Source organism: Perca flavescens, chromosome 1 (assembly GCF_004354835.1).
Source record: "Perca flavescens isolate YP-PL-M2 chromosome 1, PFLA_1.0, whole genome shotgun sequence".
NCBI lineage: Eukaryota > Metazoa > Chordata > Actinopteri > Perciformes > Percidae > Perca > Perca flavescens.
In genome coordinates, this window is record NC_041331.1 from 22,883,540 (window position 1) to 22,907,542 (window position 24,003).

General features: G+C 40.0%; 1 protein-coding gene across 1 annotated transcript in view; it reads right to left on the minus strand.

Annotated features, from left to right (window-relative positions):
* Positions 1–24,003, minus strand: part of pde3b (phosphodiesterase 3B) — a 52,224-nt gene that overhangs the window by 14,311 nt on the left and 13,910 nt on the right. The gene's annotated exons all lie outside the window — the stretch shown is intronic.

Genomic DNA, 24,003 nt, shown 5'->3' on the forward strand with positions numbered 1-24,003 from the left:
AAGTGAAAGCACTGAAATCTATCACTTTTGACAGCATAACAATTGAAAATATAAAAACAACTATTTATGATGAATCGTAGTCCAATATGTCATGCAGCAAACCCCCCCCTCCACCCCCTACCTATTTTAGGTCTACCTTCATGTTTTAATGGGTAGAAATATAGCAGTTTGCTATTTAAAATCCAGGCAATATACATTTCTTTTAAATAGCCCGCATGCAGTCTCACCCAGCACCATGAGGGGGACAGACAAAGAGGATTAAGCCTCATTTTGTGAAACACCTCGGCAAACACCAAGAACCTCAACCTAACGCACTAAAACACTAGGGCTGTCCTCGACTAAAGAAATTCTTAGTCGACTAACACTTATACAATTTTGTCGACTAATCGATTAGTTGATTTAATTGACAGAGCTGTGCTCTTTGAGAGGTGGTTAAGACTAGAAAAGCACAATGTAGTTAATTAACCATCTGTAAAACTGAGTTTCTCCACAATTAATCCTGCAAAAGCACCACTTTAAATCTTGTGTTTACCATATATGTGCTCATAAGTTTCTTGGAAATGACTGTTGGGGACCAAGAAGCTGGTTAAACAGTGATTTGGCTCAGATTGAGCTGAAGGCAAGAAAAGGATCTTGGTCTACATGTGAATCCCAAAGCCAGTTTCACCAAACTCCTACAAGCCGCCACTTCGCAAAATGAAGAATGTGCATTCAACACAAGGATGGCAAGGAAGACTGGTGGTGAGACAAAGAACTGCTTCACACCTGTGATAAGGTTGCACTTTTCCCATTGGCTGTCGGGTCTTTGAATGCACCACCCTGCCACTAGGAGGCGGAGGAAGGATAAAAGCTGTCGGTGCGTGTGTTTCTTCGCTTTCACGGTAACCCCCGGTTGCTGACAGGAAGCACTAGTCCGGACTAGCTAGCCAGCATCACCTCGCTGGTCGAGTTTTGAGCTGGGACAACTTTATATCGGTCTGATATACAAAGGGGATCAGAGGAAATACTGGCCGAGGATCTCCTCATCTGCAGCGGGTTTAATCAGCCTGGATTCAAGGAAAGGACGGCGTTCTGTTTCTTGTTTTGATCGACCTGGATCACATTCGTCCTCTGCTCCGGACGAAACAGATCGTTAAACTCTGGCAAGAGATTTAACTGACAAACGACGCACAGTAAGAGGCTTACACAGTTCTGGGCAGATGTTAGAACTAGTGCGTTTTGTTTTGTTATTAATGAGCAAAGGGTTCGCTACCGCTTGTGCCATAAATGTGATCTGATTGTAATCATGTATTGGCCATATCTGGTTACTAATCTGTTTCTGTGAATGTATCAATAGATCACGACACAATACCGTTGATTATGTTGTGTTAAGTAGCTGGGTATAACTGTAATCGCTACCTGCTAAATCACTCCTTTGAGCAGTTTAGTTACTGACTGCGATAGAATCGCAAAAATCAGCTGTTAGCCACTGGAGTGGTTATAGTGACGTTTTCCTCAGCAAAACAAAAGTCTCAGAGTCTGTCCTAACTACACGTTAGCCCAGACCTGAGTGGCTGAGGGGGACTGGGTCATTATCGATAACTAAGATCAGAGTGCCTCTTTTCTTTACTCTTCTTCTCTTTCTTCTTTTACTAACACACACACACACACACACACACACACACACACAACACAGGCTAGCCGCGTAGCTCCCGAGCTAACGCTGTAGTTTAGCCACGTGGAATCGGCTTACGTTCGTACAGAGCTAACACAGGAACTAGCTACCATACCGGCTAAGCGTGCGCGTTGCCTAGCAACCCCCCCCGGCTTCTTCAGCCCCTTCTCCGTGCACCCAGCACCACTACCGCCCTCTTGAGGCTACATAGTTTGTGCAGCTCACAGGAGTAGCCATTTTTGGAGTTGTTTTTGTGTTAGAACTACACTTCGACACCGCCCCTCCCTTTTCACTCTCTCTCTCACACACACACACACACACACACACACACACACACACACACACACACACACACACACACACACACACACACACACACACACACACACACACACACACACACACACACACACACACACACACACACACACACACACACGTCCGTCCATCCATGCTGCTTTGTTTTTGTTTTGTTTGTGATATTGTAAAAAGGTATATTAGTTTATTATTGAAGGATTATTGATTAGCTACTGATAATTGTGACGTTAATAAATCTTATTATACTTAATTAGCAGTTGCTTGTGATTATTTGTGTATTTGTTGTAATAATTGCTGGTCGATCAGGTCCGTGCTTGGATTCACCCCTTTATTTCCTTTTTAAAGGATTTTCACAGAAATTAGACTGTTCCACAGTTTGATTATTGGTCCCTCACTTGCAGGGTGGTGCCCCGTTTTTTTTTTCTTCGATTTGATAAAGTTATTAATAACCATATTCATAACTTTATCAATATTGATAAAACATCTTTGATAATTTGCCAATTATCAAATCTGTACCCTACAAGAATCCTATATGACTAATTAAGCATGAATAAGCATAAAAAATGACTAATCGACTAAAGAAATCTTAGTCGTCTAAGACCAAAACGACCGATTAGTCAACTAATCGACTAAGAGGTGGCAGCCCTAACACACACACACACACACACACACACACACACACACACACACACACACACACACACACACACACACACACACACACACACACACACACACACACACACACACACACACACACACACACCCTTCTTTTTACCGTCTCAGCCAGTCATCATATTATCAGGAACAATCAAAGCACATCATAGCACATTAAAAATGTGAAAAGATTTTATTCTGGATTAAACCTTTGTTATATTCAGCAATGTCAAGAACGTCAGTAAGATAGTTAAAATGTAATGTGCACTCTTTCACTACTTCTACATTGTGTGATTACAAAAAGAACATATGCCAGTTTGCAAAGGCTTTAAAGCCAGGTTTTTAATGTAAGAAAAGCGTATATTTTTTCTTTTCTGTCAAGCAATTCTAATTCTATTAGGTTTACATTCTTGTCTTTTCATAGTCATAGTTAATATTTATTTAATAATAAGCTATTGCACTGATCAATCCCTACACTGTTCTCTTTTGCACTACCACCACTGCACCCAGTCTTCCTTAGCACCTTTAACTCTTTACATTGTCTGTGAGTGATTTTTTCTGTATGTGAGATATATGTGTATATGTGTTATGGTTGTCTAAGCTACTGGATGCCTAAAATTTTCCTTGGGATGAATAAAGTATCTATCTCTCTATCCATCCATCCATCTATAAACATTTGTAAACTAGGTTTTCTTTCCAGCTTTCTGTAATAGTAATGATTTTATACAGACATGTTTTACTTTTCTGCATGTGATGCATACAGTGAATTAAAGCTATAACTAAGGTTGTTAAATGAATCAGTGGCTCCATCCCATCTCCTCTAATCAGTAACTGTTTCATTGATCAAAGTGGGATGTTGGGTGTTTGTCATCAGCATCTGTACAATGCTGCCAAACATTTAATATGGCAAATAAGCCCTGCCATGGCAACCCGACATAGAGGCCAGCAAACAATGCTCCATACACCATGGCAACAGGATGGCGGGAGACGGCCGGAGGACAGAGTTGTTGGCCTTCTGCTTGTTTATGGAGAGAAGCAGAAGGGCTAAAATGGAGAGGTAGATGGGTAAAAGCTGAAGGAGAGGATGTCATTAAGGATGGGATGGTGACTTAAGGACAGAGAACTATACACAGAGATGAAAAGAAAAAAAATACAATGTACGCTTGGCCTTCATTTACCTCAACTAAAGATGTTTTGTTCCATTATCTACTGACCCTTTCGACCGTAAGCGCAGTACACAGAGACACGCTCAAAAGTCTTTAGTGTGTCACACAATATAGTTTAGTATGTGTACAATCTGACTACACCTCACCATTACAGTATGCCTATGCATAATCTGTGCACAACGCACAAAAACATGGAGGTCTTCTCCGCCTCTTACACGGCACAGAAACAGGAAAAGATGGCTTAATGGGGGCTATTACCACCATTACATTATGTGCCAAGTAGTCTATACTGACGACGTTTATTTACGGGATTGTTCCGGTGCCGCCGGAGATTCTGCTGGATGTCTCTGATTTACGGCCGAATGTCCCTCGCCTTCTGCTTTCTTTGTATTGGCATTCTAAACTCCGGTCGATTCGGAAAACAGCCTCCGAGCTAGAACAGACAATCAAATTATATTTATTTACTTTTTTTTTTTTTGAGTAAAATTCTCATCAAACACTCGACAGCCGTTTTATTCCCAGAGCTCGCCTCCCTACGTGCATATGTTCCACCAAAACAAGTTCCTTCCCAGAGGCACTGTACCTGCGTCCGGCCATGCGTCTGGCGCTTAGCGCTGCTCAAGAAAAATGTGATTGGTTTTTAAAGAAATGCCAATAACACCAGAGCACCTTTTTTCTCCTATCCTGTATTGTTGTGTGGACTAGCCAGACCTTCTTCCGGAGCGCTGTGGAGGAAGGTCTGACAATGCGAGACTATGTGCCAAGCAACAGCTTATTTACAGTGAGGGCCTTCTGCAAGCGATGAGATTAAAATCTTCAACGGGAGGGGTTGTTATGAAAACATAACATGAGGGCAGACGCAGAGATTGAGACACACAACTCCGGCTCAGCTGCTCACACTTGAGACACTTGTGCACATGCAGACACTTGCAATAACACACGCAATTTATTTATTATTATTATTTTTTTTTTAATCTATTACATCTATTATTTATTTTGTACTACTTTATACTTCTACTCAATTATTAAATTACGTGTATGTATAAATATATATATATATATATATATATATATATATATATATACACACGCACACACATTAATCTATTTGAAATAATAATCTAATATATTATTATAATTAATATTCATAATCATAATAGTATATTTTGCCCCTACTTCTACTTATGTATTGTTTTGCTTGCATGATGTTTTACTTGTAATGGAGTAGTTTTACATTGTGGTATTGTGTACTTTTTCCAACATTAGCTCTAGGGGTTACAGACGCTAAGAAAGGAAGAAACAATATATATCAGTAATACAGTAATAAATCATGCTTTAAACCAAAACTACTAGCATTAAAAAGGAAACATGCAAGTAGTTTGATTTTGTGGGGACATTTGTGCAACTGCTAAATATAGATATGTGCCATGTCTGCAAGAATGTCAGACTGCCTACCTTTTCAATTTAACATCTACTGCTCATATATTTCACTACTTTTTATTTCATATTTTCACCACACAGGCACAGACAGGGCCTGTTAGACTCGTACAACTGGCCATATCCAGTCTATCTGCCATTCTGTGTAACACTGTGTGCACACCTACATGTGGATGAAGTTTATTTATGGTGTCGGTATTTACAAAAGGGAAATAACTGCACTATATGCACACCTGCACGAATATATAGATTTGAGGCAAACAGGGAGAGACCCACACTGAGAAAACACACACAATCAAACATGCACTCAAATCCACAGGGAAAAATAAAGTGCACATCAAAATATCACTTCACACGCACACAGTTATTTAACATTTAACACAAGTAGTAAATATTTCCTAACCGGAGTCAATAAACCTGTGCAAGCTATTAGACGGCCAGTTGTTACACCTGCGTGTCATATTAGCTAGGCTCTGTGGTGTGAGAGGTGCTAGAACTGATAAAAACACGCTAATAAGAGTGTGGGGGACAGAGAAAAGGTATCAATGGCAGGAAGGCATTTGTATGGAGAGAAGCAGGGCACTGCTGACGTCAGTCTGCGGCGACACACACAGCGTCAGCAGCCGTCTGCACACGGCGATAATGAGGACTGGGCTCTGGTTGTCAAGACACACACACACACACACACACACACACACACACACACACACACACACACACACACACACACACACACACACACACACACACACACACACACACACACACACACACACACACACACACACACACACACACACACACACACACACACACACACACAGGAAGAAAAGATGATACGGAGAGAGGAAAAGAAAGCACAGGCTGGGTTGATTCTTTTAAGCCTGTTCAGGAAAGAGAGCTAACCAGATGAGAGGGTGTGTGTGTGTGTCTGTGTGTGTGTGTGTGTGTGTGTGTGTGTGTGTGTGTGTGTGTGTGTGCACGTGTCCCATTGGTCGACATAGTTTGACCTGCCAAGATATGGCTAGCCTGTAGCACAGTGCCAAAGCTCTGGCAGGTTAGCTGACGGTAGGCCAGCAGCTGAGGCAACTAAAGGAAGGAGCAGACTGCGATTAAAAAAAAAAAACTTTTGACCCAGACTGACTCACTGCAAAGATGTTTCCTACACTCAAACACACACAAAACTGAGCCATATAAGAACATATTTTGCAAATATACTATAATATATACTGGAGATGCTAAATTTTCCTTTATCTACAAAATGCATTTTATGTTAAATATTAACATAGCATTACATGCAACAGTCTCAGTAAAAGATTTTAAGAATTTGGAAGAAAAAAACAATTAAAAAGGTTGCACAAATGTTTATGATGAACTCTACCATCCAGGGTTGCACATTTTGGAACTTATTGCTGGCGATGGGACTATTACTATAAAAATGATGTTTAGTAACAATGATAGATATCTATTTTTAATATGGCTTTCAATGTGTGTGCTTCATAATCCAGTACATCTGACAACAGTTTCCTCACAGATAATGATAAACACTAAGTGCTCATGGAGAAAGAAAACGAGCAACAGTAAACTTACATGAACCTCGTAATATGAGGAAGTTACCGACCAAACCAGGTTTAACAACTTCAATTAAAAGTGGTGAAGCTATATTTCAAGTGACAAAGAGGCTTTAACAAAGATACTCTGTAGAATATACCAAGTGTGAACAAGGACAGGAAGCACAACTAAAAGGTGTGAGACTTTGGGCCAACATGTGTGTTTGTAAACCCAAAAGCAGTGTCCAAGATGCTGATCTTTGATATTCAGTAGCATTGCTGGAGCTCAACTTAAACAACAAGCAATTGTGTTCTTGGCTTTGTGGCCATTGCCCTTTATAAAATAGTGCTTAATATGCAACAAGGACTTATTTTTAGCCACTTTTTGGCTTGATGTCTTGGAGCAAAGTGTACATAGAAAAATTATTACAGTGCTAGACTCTCAGTACAAACTCAAGAAGATTTGTCTGTGCTGTGCATCTTTTATCTGTCAATTCAAAAGCCATGTTGACACTATTAGCACTTATCTCTGCATAGTTATAATGTATTGAAAGATTAACTTCATAGAATTTCTTAAGATTACGTCAATTAGAATTTTTGTAGGATTCAACTAGTAAACATGTATCTTGACAAAAAAAAAAAAAAAAAAAATATAACAACTGACACGTTTGTATTTTATCTTTTTTTTTTATAATTGAGAATATTCTATGTTTAAATCTCGCAGCCCAATGGACAGAGTTTTGGTAACTTTAGTTTCACTAAAATACATTAGACTACTTAAAACGTAGCTAGCATGACACTTTGGGTCAGTTGCTTTACAAAGTCACAATTAATGCACAACGCAATCTGTCACTGTCTGCTGAGTAGCTTAAATAATAAGCTGGGAGATAAAGTGACAAAGTTGTTGTCTGTGAAAGGTTTGACGAGATAAAGTATTCCTCCCAGCGTAACCGGCAAGACAATCCACAGGACCAAAGACTTGTAAAAAAAATCTTTTTTGCATCTGTGCTGCTTGGCTCACTACCAGCCTACAGGTCAACAGGGCCAACGGGAAAACTCATGGTACTCCAGATGGCTAGTCCGCCTATGGCTGTCACCAGTGTTGTCAGGGCAACCTGGCAGGACCATGGAACATTCTTTGACTAGGGAAAGGAGCTTGTGCAAAATGTCATCCCTCTCTTTCACACTCAGCTACCACTTCACTGGACTGGTGTTGTGAAGCATCTGCTCTGCAAAACCCAGCGTTTATTAGTGTAATTTGGAGTCTTTTTTTAAAAGTTCTTAAGTATGACAAGATAGGTTTCTTTGTACACTAAGTGGCATTTAGTCCCATTGGTGAATTAAAAAAAACAAACAAACAATGAAATGGCTTCCTAGAAATTTTTCATAAATTCCAATCATCCAAAGCGTCTCGTTAGTCTGGTTGTCAAAAATATAAAAAATATAAATTATATCATGACAGAAAGAAATGAAAAGCAAAGCAAATCCACTGTTGGCCACTATTCCTCTGCCCACTACACGACACATCCTCTGCTCTAGATGTAAACAAACATTTATGGCCGTCAGCACAGAATTTTCCCTGAAAAATGTACAGTGAACAATCAAAAGGAGACACAGCGTGCTGGCATAAAGAAAACAGTGGATGTAGAGAAATGTTAATCTTAGGAAAGCAAGAGACGGTGGAGAATGGTAGCAAACAGCAGGCATCAAATACCGAAGTTTCAGGTTTCTTGAAGTAATACGTTTAACAAGATTGTACACAATGTTTTACATGCTGTGTAGAGGATGGATACCCGACCCAAGCCCGAAGGGCCGGGTTCGGACAGATATTTAGAAATGATGTTCGGGTCGGGCTTGGTCACATCAGCACGATAAGGCATTTGTTGTAAAATGGTGCTGCGGCTCCTTTAAGAGAGCTCAGTGTGTGCGTGTGTGCGTGTGCACGCGCGTGTGTGTGTGTGATGTGTGTGTGTGTGTGTGGAAAGTAGGCAGAAGAGAGATAGAGAAAGAGGAAGCAGACGTGTAGATGCGACTGGAGCAGAGTTGGTGGAATAAGTTTAGGTTTTGTACACAGTGTGTGCGGTGTCCCATATAAACCCGACTGAAAGTCAAGTTCATTAATTTGCCATCCAATCACCAGAAACGGGATTTTAACCCCGATGTTATTCATTTCATAACGTCGGCCCTGGAGGTAACGAGTCTCCCCTGGTTTTCTGACCACGGTCGGAAACGAAGCAAGCAGGAAAGGTTAACACATTGAACTGTGTGCGCCGATGCTTTCCATACAAACAAACGTACATGTGTCACTAGAATGAGAAAAAAAAATTTATTTCAACTGTGTCGGGCTCGGGTCGGGTTCGGTTACTACTCCGTCGGACGCAGGCCGGGCTCGGACAGAAAAATGTTGCCCGATCCGCACACTAATGCTGGGTGATGTTTGCCTCTAGTAAGACAAAGTTTAAAGATTTGGAATGCAACTAGGACTACAATTGAAAATTAGCCGACTGGCTAACACTGGCGCATTTACAGAAATGTTGATTAATGTGTATTGTCCCATGACATGTGATACTATAAGATAAGCTGATCTAAAGCACAAAGTAGTACAGGTTACCAGCCAGGCAACTATCCAACCAGTGTGCAGTACATGTATGGCATTAGGTTACTAGACACCATGTTCCCATGTGCTACAAAAGAATAACAACGTAGTGACACCGAGTTAATGTCACACGACCCCGGCCAGCACGGAGGGAACGCTGGTGGAACTTAAACATTTTTGGCTCCAGGTATTTTTTGTGTGTATAATTTTGATTACATTTTAGAAACATCTTAACCATCTTAACAACCCTTTAAACTAAAACGATCCGTCAGCCCATTGTTATCTGTGTTTCCACCGCGGTCTAAACCATGTGAAGATAAGGCTAATTAGCATGGCCACACAGAATCTGCAGTCACAGAAATCTGCAAATAAAAAATTAATAAAAAATCATACTGTTAACACATCTCCACCATAAAGCAAAAACAGTCACCTAAATTCAGCAAATTTTCATGACCTGATCGCAGCCGGTGTGGCTGGATAACATGGGCGCGGAAATAACAATAGCTTCGCGGCTAATGCAGTTCAGTATGGCTGCCTATGTTTTGTTTAATAACCAAGTAACATTTACAGCTGCGTGTCTGCACAGTAAATCATCTGTTGATTTGATGGTTATTTATTTGTGCTTTAGAACGTAAGCCATGAAACAATCAGAAAATTTCTCTCTCTCTCTCTCTCTCTCTCTCTCTCTCTCTCTCTCTCTCTCTCTCTCTCTCTCTCTCTCTCTCTCTCTCTCTCTCTCTCTCTCTCTCTCTCTCTCTCTCTCTCTCTCTCTCTATGTCCACGGAATTTAATTTAGACCCTGGTCCCTGTGGTCGAAACGCACTTTCGACCACACTTCCTCAAAAGGATCCTAGTCCCTGGGGAAAGTTTCTGCGGTCAAAAAGGGGCTTTAGTGTCCTTAGTGATCTATTCATGTGGCACAAACATGTGCCATACCAATTTTTCATTAAATCAACCAGAAAGTTGCATACCTAAAAATATTTCACCAGTTTCAGTAAGTTTTCATCATATTACAGGATTGCTCTGAGGCACTATTACACAGAACTCATTTTGTGTAAACTATTTTTTTTTCCTCTTCACACCTCAGCATTATATTACATTATATAGGGGCGGTATGCTTATTATCATCTGTAAACTAAACAACTAATGTATGATTGCTATCTTGTAATACAGTAAGCTTTGGAAACTTTACATCTACATGCATTCATCCACAAAGTAGACACACCCACCTCGAGCTCATGACCTGACCTTTGTCACAATGCAACTTCGAGTGAAACAACTTTCCTAAACCTCCCTTTGTCTCTCTCCAGACAGCCACAGTTGTTGTTCTCCAAGGATTATGCTAAATGAATTCCACTTTCCGTGTTGAGCTACAGATGCCTTTTCATATGCACCACCCACTGGCCTCAAGTCTAAGAAAGTGAACAAAGTTTGTATGTAACGGTTATTTTGTGGGGGACATCTTTGACTCTGACGTATCACCTACTCAAAATATCATGAGTTTGTGATGTTTAGTGCATTCCAAGAAGTCTATTGTGGTCAAGTGTTGTAATTTTAGTGGAGGAATTTGTGTTAAGGGATTTTCTGTGCTGTATTGATGTAGATAGTAGTTTTTCAGTAGTTAGATATTAAAGATAATTTAAATATAACTAGTTGAGTTCCCGATTTAAATAGAGATATAATAGTCTTATTTTTAATTAATTCTTATACAGAAGGTTTTGTCCCCAGATATGCAACGAGAACAAGCTCATATTAATTTGGTTAACTCAATTTTACTAAAACTAGCAAAAACATTTGATCTCAGGACTAGAACTACATTAAAAAGCTAGCTACAAATATAACACTAAACCAGGCCTAGAAGGATTTTGAACAAAACCAAACGATTAATCCACAACAGCATCGAATTCAACAACCAAGCCTGTCTGGTTTGCGTCAGCAAAGTTCAGAGTTTGTTGCAGCAGAATGAGTGCCCTACACAGTCCTCTCATCCTCTATTTCAGGTGCAAATCATGTGGTTTTACTACGGCGTTTTGTTTACGCAAGTCAGGAGACGTACAGCACCCAGCCTATAGACACACACCCACTAACTCCTTTGAAGCAGAGAAGATAGCAGTTGCTGTCTGCTTCCTGGCTGTTGTGAATTTTTCCCAGAAAAGTGCAGATGGACCAGAACAAGGCTGACAGAAGAACTGAGTGAATGAGTTGCTCCTTTGCAACATGAGCCATTTTAGCAGTAGCAGGACAAATTCTTTGTTTAATTGTGCTGCTTCCCAATATTGTTATTTTGCCAAGGCAGCGAAACTGGACAAGTCCAAGGGGCATGGAAGTGGTGTGGTTTTATCAGACATACAGTATGGCCATCATAGTTGGTGTCCATCATGGTGGAGACCCATTAAAGGTGAAACGGGCACAGAGTCCTAAAAGGCTACATTTGCTATAATTTGCAGATCGCAAAAGCATGGGTGTGGGATGAGTTTGAGGAGGCTATGGTGAAAACATTTGGAGGATCAGGAAAGGAAGGCAAGACGAGACATCCCTCAGCTTGCTCTAAGGCTGCAGGTGTGTCCTCGTTTCAAGAGAAAGCCTCGGGAGATACTTAAGGGTCCCAGCAGATCTTCCACATTGTCGGATTTACTGCATCTCATTTGACCTGGGATCACTTTAGCATACTCCAGAAAGAGATGCAGGAAAGAAAATATAGACAGATGACTGGGTAGGTAAGAGCTATATTGGTTGGTCAAAGATGATTAAATAATGATTACTTTTTCACTTAAGCTTTTGAACTTTTCATTATTTTCCACCTTTCAAAGTATATAAGCTATTTTCATCAAAACAGCAAATACAAGTAATGGACGTGCACTTTTTTTGGGTCCGTATTTACTTTAAGTCGACAGCAAAGTTTTGCGCTAACAGTATAACAGAGCTTCACAATATATGCATTTCCCCACATATTCAGTCAGTGTGACGCACATGGAATTAGCAGTTTCTCTCAATTGTTTTCCCTTGCGGTGCATCGTGTTGCAGAAAATGCTTCAAAAGATCATTACGTGGAACAGTCAACAAGTTGTGCAATACGATTGTCAGCATCATACTGTAGCGGTTAAAAAAGAAAGCATTGTTAAAGGGGAAAAAAAATAAAATAACCTGCCACAACAAAAGTTTGAGACGTCATGTGCTGCAAGATGGTTATCAACGCAGATGATGACTAAAAGGATTTTTGAGCCCATCCCAGACCGACCTGGATGTCTGTCAGCAAAGCACTCTCATTACCAATGAGTTTACAGATGCACATTCAGGAGAAGAATGTAACACCATCGCATTTTAAAAACCTTTTCTGCCTTAAATTAATTCAGGTGTGCTGGTTGTGGATAAAGATGATACAGGGCTGGCCAGTACACACCTGCATACGTTAAAGCAAGGCTTTTACTTATTTTTGACAGCAGAAAGAGCCAGTCCCTTACGAATGAAATGTTCAAATTTAAGCAACAAAACACACCCTTTGTCAATTCAGTACTCAAAGGTTTGCTGCTACATGATTACATGGCCTGGTATGGCCAGGAGCTTATGGTAGCTAATGTTAGCAAACTTTAGATAGACATTGTTGTGTAATGGACATTACGGAGTCAGATAGTTTATTTTATGTCTCCATATAGCACTATTCTGTTATTGCCACGTGGCTACAGTGGCCGCTGTTCAGCAAAAGTTACACAAGCTGATTTAAATAGATAGTACGGACAAGAAAACAGCCAAGAAAAATATTTTTGTCAAACCATTTCGATTTGGATATAAAATTGATAAAGCGCTCAAGAAAACGAGAAGAAAACCCCACTTTAAGAAGTTCTCAGTCCCCATCACAGAGGAGTCGCGGCGCACTGCCAGCTATGCTGATCCCAGAATTAAGATTTGCATTGTTTCACACCACGCAGAGCCTCATGCATGTACACCAGTGGGAGGAAAGCCAAAATGGCAGATAAAATGGCAAGCGCAACCAAGTCAAAATACAAAAAAATGCTTCATAGATAGTCATTTTATTTTATTAAAATACTACTTATTTTAAAAGTGAACAGGAGATTATTTCATTTTGTTAAATAATACAACTAAAGCTTTGCCTTGAATTTAAAACATGCCCGATTTTATAATATAAAAGTTGGTTTTGAATTCTTGCCTATATTTTAATAAAACAATTCACTAAAATTAAAAAAAACTAAATTTAAATGTAGTTTGCATATCATGATCTAAAAATCTTTGTTATTGACAGTAACATTTTTTATGTTTATTATTCATATCAGTTATTATGTTTGTTTCCATACATTCTTTTACTAGCCATATTATTTGTTTTAAAGAAAATATAAATGCCATTACAGAATTATACAGCAATATTATAATAGTAAAAATTAAAGAAATACTTTCTTTTTCAGTTTATTGTTAGATAGAAAATAAAGGGATGAATGACAAGGGGTTTTGTAGTGCCAACGAGACAGAATTCACACTTTCTCTGTATGAGTCAATGCATATTGTCAATCTGAATAAGGTCAACCCTAGTAGGTCAATTATAAACTTTTTTTCCCGCACAACAGTATTTTTCATGCTCAAACGGTCCGTAACGTTTTGATTGTACTCAACACCCAAAGTCATTAAGCCAATGCTGCCAAAATACAGCCTGCACACCACGTGCAGTGGTTAAGACCGACAAAACCATAAAAAGAAAAACAGATGAAGTTGTATTTGAATCTGACTGACACCATGCAATTTTTTCCTTTTCAATATAATTCCCCTGTGTGCTATCTAGTAAATCATAAATGTAAAATATATAATATGTAAAAATATAATCTTATAAACTGCTAGAAGATAGGTCGCAGTTACTAAGGATTTGTTTGGACATGGTGTTTGAAACTGTGTCCCTTATATTCACTTACAGAGCTAAACTGCAGGTTAGATACGCTCTAGGTATTTACTTAACTGTTCCTAGAAGACGTACATTCTTCACTGCACACAAATGTATTCATTAACAGAGTTTAGCTTATTAAAAGTGATTCAAACAAATTACACCTTTTTATTTTTTTATTCTACCGGGACTATTCCGATTGAGATTCTGAATCTCCTTTACACAGGAATCCTAGCCAAGATAGCAGCATAACAAGTTTCACATAAAGAACAGACTTAAAACAATTCAAGTTGGTGACTGCAAAAAGACTGGCCTTAAAGTGCTCATATTATGAATTTTTTTTTTTTTTTTAAATCACTTTTTCTGGGATTTGGGGTGTTATTTTGTGTCTCTGGTGGATCCACACGCATACAAACTTGAAATAAAAAACATCCATGCTGTTTTGAGTGAGATATGGGTCTCTGAATGTATCCTGCCTTCAGTCTCCGGGTGAGATGTTCAAAATCTGCAGAGCCGTCTACATCATCGGCCGAAACATTTGGTGTGTGCTAACCGCTTTAGCCTATACCACATCAGCTAGCTGTTTCTCCAACTTCGGTCAGTGCAAGGCAGGATTAGTCGGGAGACTTCTTCTAAACGAGGGCGCACTTCCAACTTTGCGTGGAATACCTGCAGACGAGGGACATGTAAGTAGTTCTATAGTGTTGTAGCAGTGTTTTGCCATTGAGAACGAGGTGGCTAACCGCTAGCAGCGCTAGCTTCTAGCTAGTAGTCCTTACCTAGCTACTGTGCATGTGCGACTCCCAACAAAGATGGGATAGAAGTGAGATGTCTCACTCTGTAGCTAAAACAGAGAGCTCAGCACACAGGGTCAAAAGAGGAGATGCAGCAATATGCAGTACAACAAAAATATGGTGGTTTTTGAAAATTAAACCATGTAAACCTATTCTGGTACAACCTCAAAATACAATTATGAACCTGAAAATGAGCATAATATGGGCGCTTTAAGATGATCCTCAAATCAGTCAAAGGAGAAAATGTTAGGATGACGATTTTACACAACAAAACATATTCCAGATAAAGGAATTTAATCCATAAATGACTTTAGCCCCACATTTACTGGAAACCATTTAGTAAATCATGAGCCTATAAATAGCAGTCTGCAGTGCAGGCTACCTATGTACGTGGGTTACATATTATCTGAGCTTAGATTTTCTGTTGAACTGGAACGCAGCAATTCATTGCTATCACAAAAGATTGGCGAGAATATAGACATATATGACCTTTGGAGAGTGGTGGCAGAGAGCCCAAGCGTAAATACTCTGAATAGTACTTACTCAAAGACCTTTCTGCTGACATTGATTTGCTGATCTGCAGGTTCATATAAATATCCCAGGTCCACCTAGTGTTAACACAAGTAATTATTAAAAGGACCATTGACCTTGTGACGCACAGAGTACAATCAGAGCCTGATGAGGGCTTTGTGTCATAAAATAACATTTAAGCAACTGTTTATTAAAAGGTACAATAAGTACCATCTCTGACTGGTCTCTCGGTTTTGTTTCCCTTTACATAACACCGGTATTTTCCTCTACAGTACCTATATCAGCCCAAGTTCGGTTTCCAACATCTGTTTGAAGTTAGTACTATGAAAGATATGCCAGGGGACAAAGGTGGTCTCAGTGCCAATGTTTCTGTTGATACTGTGCCCAGGCAGCCCTGGATCAGACGGCTTTACTGTCCAAGACATCCTGCACACATGAAGGTGTTATTAAAATGTTTGGTTGCATGGCTTTTTGAATAACCATATATTTTATAAATCATACATTTTATGTATGTTTACCATCGTACTCAATGAGTTTGAGTACCGGCAGGCATGTAGGATCTTGCGGGGATCGACGATCAATGGTTTTTTTACTCCCCAAAACTCTAATGTCGTGTTTAGACCGGCAATAGTGTGATGTCAAAAACTACAGCCTACTCATTTGTTTAAATGGGACCACTCTGGGCTCTGGCACAAAAACACAGGGTAGTCCGGTGAAAACGTTGAACCTGGCTCAACTATGCAATACAACGTCATACAGCAACACACTAAATGGCAAATCAAATATGTGCAAATGCACATTCCTGGTGGATTACTTTGTAATGTGAACAGCATAGCTCTAGCGTGTACGTCACAATCACCATAACTGAGATTAAATTATGCCACTGTGATAACTTTCCAGAGTTGTAAAACTCGTCCTCATAATATAATAACCTTCTGCCTGGTGGTTTAGCATCTGGTAGGCCTTCAGTATGTTATCGTGGATCAGCTCTGATAACAGTAATTGAACAACAATTCACATTATGTTCTAATTCTTGGAAACCTTTAGTATGTTAACTGTCCAATGCAGCTGCAGCACATGTACTCGGCATTCATAAAAAAGACAGGTAGGAACATTGTGGACATGCTGATGGGACACACGTGAAGCTGTTCATTCATGTATAATTCTGTGCTGAAGCGATTAGTGGATTAACAGAAAATTAATGGGCAACAATTTTGAAAATGGATTGATTGGTTAAGTCATTCATCAAGCAAAAATGCTGCACACACTGTGGCTCCAACACCTCAAATGTGAGAATAAGCTACTTTTTTTAATATGTAAATTAAAAAATACATTATGTTACAGAAAAACACACAAACTGTGCCGTTAACAGTTTTAATGCTTAGAATGTTTTGCAATTTTTAGTTAGTAATTTGTTGTACATTTTTTTCTATTCTGACAGGCATTTTGACAAAAAGAAATGGTCCATATTCTAAAGTGCATACACATAATGTATGTCCTTCACACGCAACCTTTTTTGACCACTGCGGAGCCCCAAGACCGAGCTATAGTTTGGAGGCTGTGAGGCCTGAGTACAACAGGAAGGTTATACCTGATATGGACATGGAGCTACATGAGGGAGGCTCGAAGCCTTGTAAGGGAACATCTGGTTTTATCATGGAATCAGTGCAGGCTCCTCTCATAAACACAACCTAACGCCTGAGCCCTGGAGCTCTGGCCAATAACAAGCATGTGAACAAAAACGCCATCCATCAGAGCCGAGCAGTGGGAGGAGGAGTTAACAGGGAAGTAAAGAGAGCGAGACAGACACAAAGAACAGAAAGAAGAGACACCACAACAGAAATTGTGTGTTGAGTAAATCATTTACAAGCAGGTGATCAACGCTGGCTGTAGGCAGCTTCTTATTTCTACTTTACGTATCAGATTCACAAACAGCTAACGTTTACCTGAGGTAACGTGAGGATGGGGGGGGGGGGGGGAATGTTGAATTAAAAGAAAAACCTTAAGAAGCTTACAGTTGTACGTTGTAAGTTAAAAGTCAAAATCAATATAGAACGGGTCCGTTAAGGAGCGCCTCAACATCTGTCAGTCTACTTGGGTTTAAAGTTATTTGAGAAACTCAAATAACTTATGGTTATACCGTATGAGGCTAATTTAACCAAATTCAATACACTCTTCTAGGCAAAGTCATAGTGAGTCAGTTTGTGTGCTCCATAGCAACAAAGGGCAAGTTGCAGCCTGTCCTTCCCTGCTCTCCTGATGGTGGTGTGAAGGCCTGGGTTGGAAAGGTCAGCATCATACGGGGCTCCTACATGTACGTACTTTTCAAAATGCCTCACAGCTACAAAGGTTTTTCGTCTGGCGATTGTAGCTGGATATTATTTTTACAAGGTGTGATAGTCTACAGAAACTTTGCTAAGTGATATAAGATCATAAAATAAGTGCTGTAAATCAATACACATACATACATGTAAACCCAGAGAGAATTATTACTAAGCTCTGCAGCTCTATGGAGCCTTTTAGCCTCTTTTTAAGTCAATATTTTGGTTTTACAGCCGCGTATACACCGTATGGTTCAGTCCGTTCAGTTCACCGCTCTCATCAACCGTTAACTCATAACAGTTAGCGGCTAGCTGGTGAAAAAAGTGAAACACATAGCAACCTAAATACGCACACATTTTTCTCAGGAGTTAGTGGAGGCCAAACCAGAGATAAAAGAAAAGTGAATTTTGGACTTACATTCCTCAGATGCCGAGAAACATGACCCAAATGAGATAATAATGTTGCTCGATGGCTGCTGGATGTGTAAGTAGGCAACTGTTAGCTAACATATTAACCGGTATAAGGCCATGATATGACAAAGCTGTGTGTCTGTAAGCTAGTTTTCTGGTTTTGGATTTCTTCTGCCCTCTTGTGGCCAGAAATCCAAGAATGCAACGACCATACTCCAGTTCTGTCATTCTATTTGACACAGATGTTACGGGCAAAACGCCCTTCTTCAGTGGGAGGCAATTACCCACAAGTGTGCAACAATCCACTTCCCTTGGTATGGCCAGAGAATGGACTACTGAAGGCTTTCTACTACAATGTGTGGGCACATAGCAACCCCATGGTGATAGTTGCAACACTATAACACGTCAGGGACTAAATCCTAGAGTAGTGTAAGAGACCAAAAATGTCTTTTGTTGCAACGTCGGAGAGCAGTAAGTTAATGTTTCATGAGAATAATCCACCCTGGCTTGGTACAGGGGTGTGGGGAGTGTTTCGGTGTTTCACACTGTGGAGTCCCTGGTGTTTTAGCGCACACATAATGAAGTGAGACTGTCATCCTGCCAGGTGGCCACTATGCTCTCAGAGACGAACACGGAGAAGCTGCTGTTGGGAAAGAGAAAGTGAGGCTGCAAGTTTTATGAATCGAAAAAGCAAAGGAAGGAAGACCAGTCGAGTTCAAGAAGTACTGACCAACAAATATATGTTAACCCATGTTGCCCTGCACTGCGCATGCTCATATGACTGTTCTCCCGACGTCCTGTAGCTGTAATAATGGATATAGCTAATGGTTGTAATTCACCATGTGTTCTATTAATACGTCCATGGTATTATCTTATGATACATTCGAGGGCTGTATGCTGTAAAGCCTGTAACGTGGATGAGAGATGAAGCTGTAGGTTAACCTTAGTAGCTAGCGCTAGCTAGTAGCTAGCTAATAGCACGACGTAATGATTACATCTTCTTGGTTGTCTAAATACATCCGTCGTTTATTTACATAAGCATGTAAACGATCAGGAACAATGAAAACACAATGTTTAACGTTAGTGAATATTTTATACAATGAAACGGCGAGTTCTCCACGTATACCATAGATATATTAAGAGAACGAACTATACTTGTAAGAGACACGAGAGAGAAGCTCATGAACGAGCATGTTGCTACCGGTTGCTACGACAAAAACAAATTGTTGCTAGTGCGCAGGGCCATCGTGACGTCATGGGCCAGTCAACGTGGAAGATCTGAGCGCCATGATTGCTTTATGTGCTTTTGAGCACTCTCATTGGAATGAACGGGGCCGAACGCTGTATCCAGTTCTCTTAATACGTCCATGGAGCACGCACTGAGAGAGTAGTCACAGCCTCGGTGTGTGTGTGTGTGTGTGTGTGTGTGTGTGTGTGTGTGTGTGTGTGTGTGACCTGTAATAAAAGAGCCTAAAGGCCATAAACTGACTTAAATAGTAACTTTGTCAAGTCGTACTCGTTTAAAAAAAAAAAAAAAAAGATAAAAATGAATAACTTGACTGCTTCAAAAAATGCCATATTTTGCGAGTGCTGACGCCGTTTCGGCAGCGGGTAAATATTACCTGCTCAGCGGTTTTAGGAGTAAATGGAATGCTGGCCTTTCTAGTGACTATCTGAAAAATATTGTGTGTATTATAAGAGCCATTTTAAATCGCTAATCATGTTTTTCAATAACCAAAGAGCATTTTAAATGCCGCTGGAATCAATATGTCCCCAGTGCTCCGGGCGCCTGGTTAGGAACCTGGTGAGGGACGTAACCATATGGGTGCATCGTTAATATTTGCTGAAACGCCAACGGGGACTGTGGTCTAAGAGGCATTGCTTATTCCATTAGTATCTTAGCGTGCAAGCTTGATTCATTGAGCTCGCTCGCGTTAGCCCGCTTTGTTAATTCATAGCACACTAGGTGGCTAGCTTTAGTCTGTAGCATACGTGTTAGCCGGCTAGCTAGCTAGTGAGCTAGTTTCAGTGTGCTGCTGGCCAATCCAGTGGAACACGAGAGAACCAGACTGAACACTAAACCCAGCCGCAATTTTGGTAAAAGGGGATGGAGACAGGACTGAAGACCAATGGGAAGGACGAGGCACTGCTGTGGAACGAGGGAGGGTCAGGCCAAGGCGGCATGGTCCTCTAATAATAATAATAATAATAATAATAATAATAATAATAATAATAATAATAATAATAATAATAATTTTTTACCAACAAGTATTTCTGGTGCCTACTAGTAAGAGTATTGTTTAATCGAGTAGTTGACTAAATGCGCACACCCCCTAAAAAATAGACACACAAAGAAACATACTTTTCTTCCCGCTTTAAAAAATGATTGCATTAACAATATTTTAATTTAATAGATATTTCTGCCAATTAGCACACAAGCATTCCAGGGAGGCCATTTGTTGGTGGTAGCCATCACAGGATGCAACAGTCACATCTCACATTACTCCAATTTCAACAACTAAGCACAGGATAGGTTATTCTTTTGTAGATACTTATCTTCTGCTACTGAGGCATTCAACAAACCAGGACTGCCTGTTAAACTAAGTGGACAAAATGCATCCTAAATAACTCTTCAAACTAATGTAATTAAAACAAATGAAACCACAAACTAATGTAATAAAGTTGACTAATATTGAAAAACTGCAGTCTTTTAAAATGTGACAAATCTAAACTTCCTTACAAATGCATCATGCAGTTTACAGTTTAAACAGGCTGCTTCAGATTGACTGGGGTCCTCAGTTACTCTGCCCTCAATATCCCATCTTAAGAACGAGCAGACTCAGCAGGCAGTGCTGGCAGAGTGCGTGTCAGAACATAATGCTGAAACCACCAGAGATCAGCATTTTACATCTGTAAGTATAAACTTAGAGCTCGGCAAAGCTCTGCTTACATCACCTGAGACAGATGCCACATGGCATAAATACTGGAACACTGGCTGACTGTCAGATCACTCAGAGTCACACAAACAAACCCTGAGGTAGGTTTACTAAACAGAGTTAAGGAGAGCAAAGGTGAGGCCGACAGGTACCTAGTTTACCAAGATTTGTGTAGTATACAATCCTTTTTTGGACAGAACTTTAAACTTCTAGGAATAAAGAGGTTGTGGCATTGCTGAAAAAGGGCACTCCCATTCATAAATAAAGTACATAAAGCAAATATAGCAAATGCTTGCCAAATGGAAGAATAAAGTAGCCTAAAGAGAGAGCTAGAAAATGTGAATTTGTTCAAGAAACGTGGCATTTGCACATATCGCACAATATATTATACACTATTTTCTGTCTCAGACTATCTCATTCCACTTTGTGAAATAACAATCTGCATACTCCCTTTTAAATTCTATTTTCTAAAAGCCTTTTTAAATATATTTTTCCAGAAATGTGAATTCTGACAGTATTTATATGTAGTTTATAGTCATGAAGCATCGGACACTGGATGGTCAAATCATTTAGCTACAGTAGCATGATATAGAATATTGACTTAGGGACACCCACAAAACATTTCATTGCAATTTGTTTAGGAGAGTAGTGTTGCCTGAACATCCTGCTGAATGTGACCTTTAACTTGTTTCTCTAACTGCTCTGTTGCTCCATGACATGCAAACAGTTAGATTCACTGCATTATCTGCATGGACCGCCTATTAATGTGTCCAAAACATGATACATTACCTTCACTGTATACATAGCTTAACAGACTACCTCTACGATAGGTTTAGCCTGAGGGCTGCACAGTAATTTTCTTTTTTGCTTTAGTAATCTTTGCTTCAACAAGTAATTAAAGGTGATTATTTAGATTACATATTGATGCTTTACCCCATGTCTGCCGCATGAGATCAAGCAGTTCTTATTAACAGGTGAAATGTATGATGATTATGAGAGCAAATTGGTCTCTGTACCTTAATGTGGCTGTGACAGCAGGCAAGAGCATTTATATCTGCATGTTGAGGATAAATTATTATTTTTTGTTGCATGCTATTTGGTGTCGTTATTACCACTGAGTCAAGTTATACTCCAATGTATCAATATTCTTTTGACAGTGAATAAAAATGTATTGCGATTACAAGATTTGCACAGTTACGCTAAGCTGTATTTACACGTACAGTATACTAAGGCCCACGTTGCAGTGTTCTTTCAGCCCAGATACCTGTGCAAAATAACTACAACTGCATACAACATGTATTTTGTTCCCACAGATGGAAAAAATATGATAAGCTTATAGTCCATTAGGAGTCTCATTTTGTGAACTGAAAAGATAAAGATAAAGAAAGGAGAAAAGAAACAACTGTTAACCAACTAGCTAGCCTACAAAAATGTAAAATGCATTTAGCATCTTTTGTGTTCCTTAATTTGCTTTAAGTCAGTTTTTTCTACTTGTACAAACCACCAACCTGATGTGTGCATATTTTTTATTATTACTTAGCAACCGTAACACAAAACTTTCCTATATGATCACTGTGGCCGGTAGAGTTCATCTTATGACGCAAATACTGCATCTTTAATCCATGCCTACCCCCTGCCAACTACTTCTGTCTGCAGCTGAGCACCCAGTGTCTAATACCCTGTGTCTATGGTGCCATGCCAGGGTGCCTGCTGTTGATATGTGACATCAGGTCCACTGTTGATCCAGGTGATCCTGTGATACAGCCAGGGTTGGGACAGATAAAGGACAAAGGAGGTTCACACAGCAGCAGGCAATCCAATGCACTGTATCATTGTAAGTAAGATACAACTCTTCAAAGCTTGTATGGTGTACAAATACATTAATACAGTGTCTCTTTATGAAATAAAGAAAGATATCATTGGCTTGCCTCACTCCACAGCGTCAGGTGTGCCCATGAAGCTAAGGGAGATTCAGTGCCTTGACAAACAACATTTCTAACAGTTTCACTAGTGTGAACTGGAAGGAAAGTCTCACTAATCCACTGCCAATCAGGGCTTGATCCCTGAATATCATTCCTCAAAAATTCCTATGAGCACATCATGTCAAGGAGGCCTTTCCAGGGAGCAATAACAGTTTGGGGCAGGCCACAGCTCTGACTGTATCTGAACAGCACATTGGACCGACGATCTCCTTGGTGTGTCAGGGCCTTTCGCTGCAGAAAGGGTGTGCATTTAAAACCCTGTGCCCGCCGCTCCGCTCGCCCTGCAATCAGTGAGCTCCATATGACTGCTGCAAACACCTATCTCTGCCGACAGACCCACCAGTTTCTACTGGTGCTGGTTTATCTCCAGCAGCAGGCTGGATCAGCCACAAAATCTTACATCACAGCCTTCAGAGCACAGACGCAGCAGACATGATGACCGTCTGGTACATTACTTTGTCATTGCTCTCTTAACTTTTCTCACAGAAAAAAAAACAAAGACACTGTCTCGAGTGTGTCAAGCAAGCATAAGCAAATGATTTTGTTTCGGTATCGTAGCTTTGACACAGACAAAACAAGTAACTCTTGCAAAGTGAAAACTAAAAACAATAATGAGTTATGAACCGATGAAGCACGCTATTATTTTAACTTGAAATGTAGATAGGCTTTTTGTTTGCTCCACTCCAACGGGTCAAATTTTGTGTGCAACAGGAGAGAGAAAGGCAGAGCGGAGGGGTGAGGGGGATGATACAGGTCCCCGGGAAT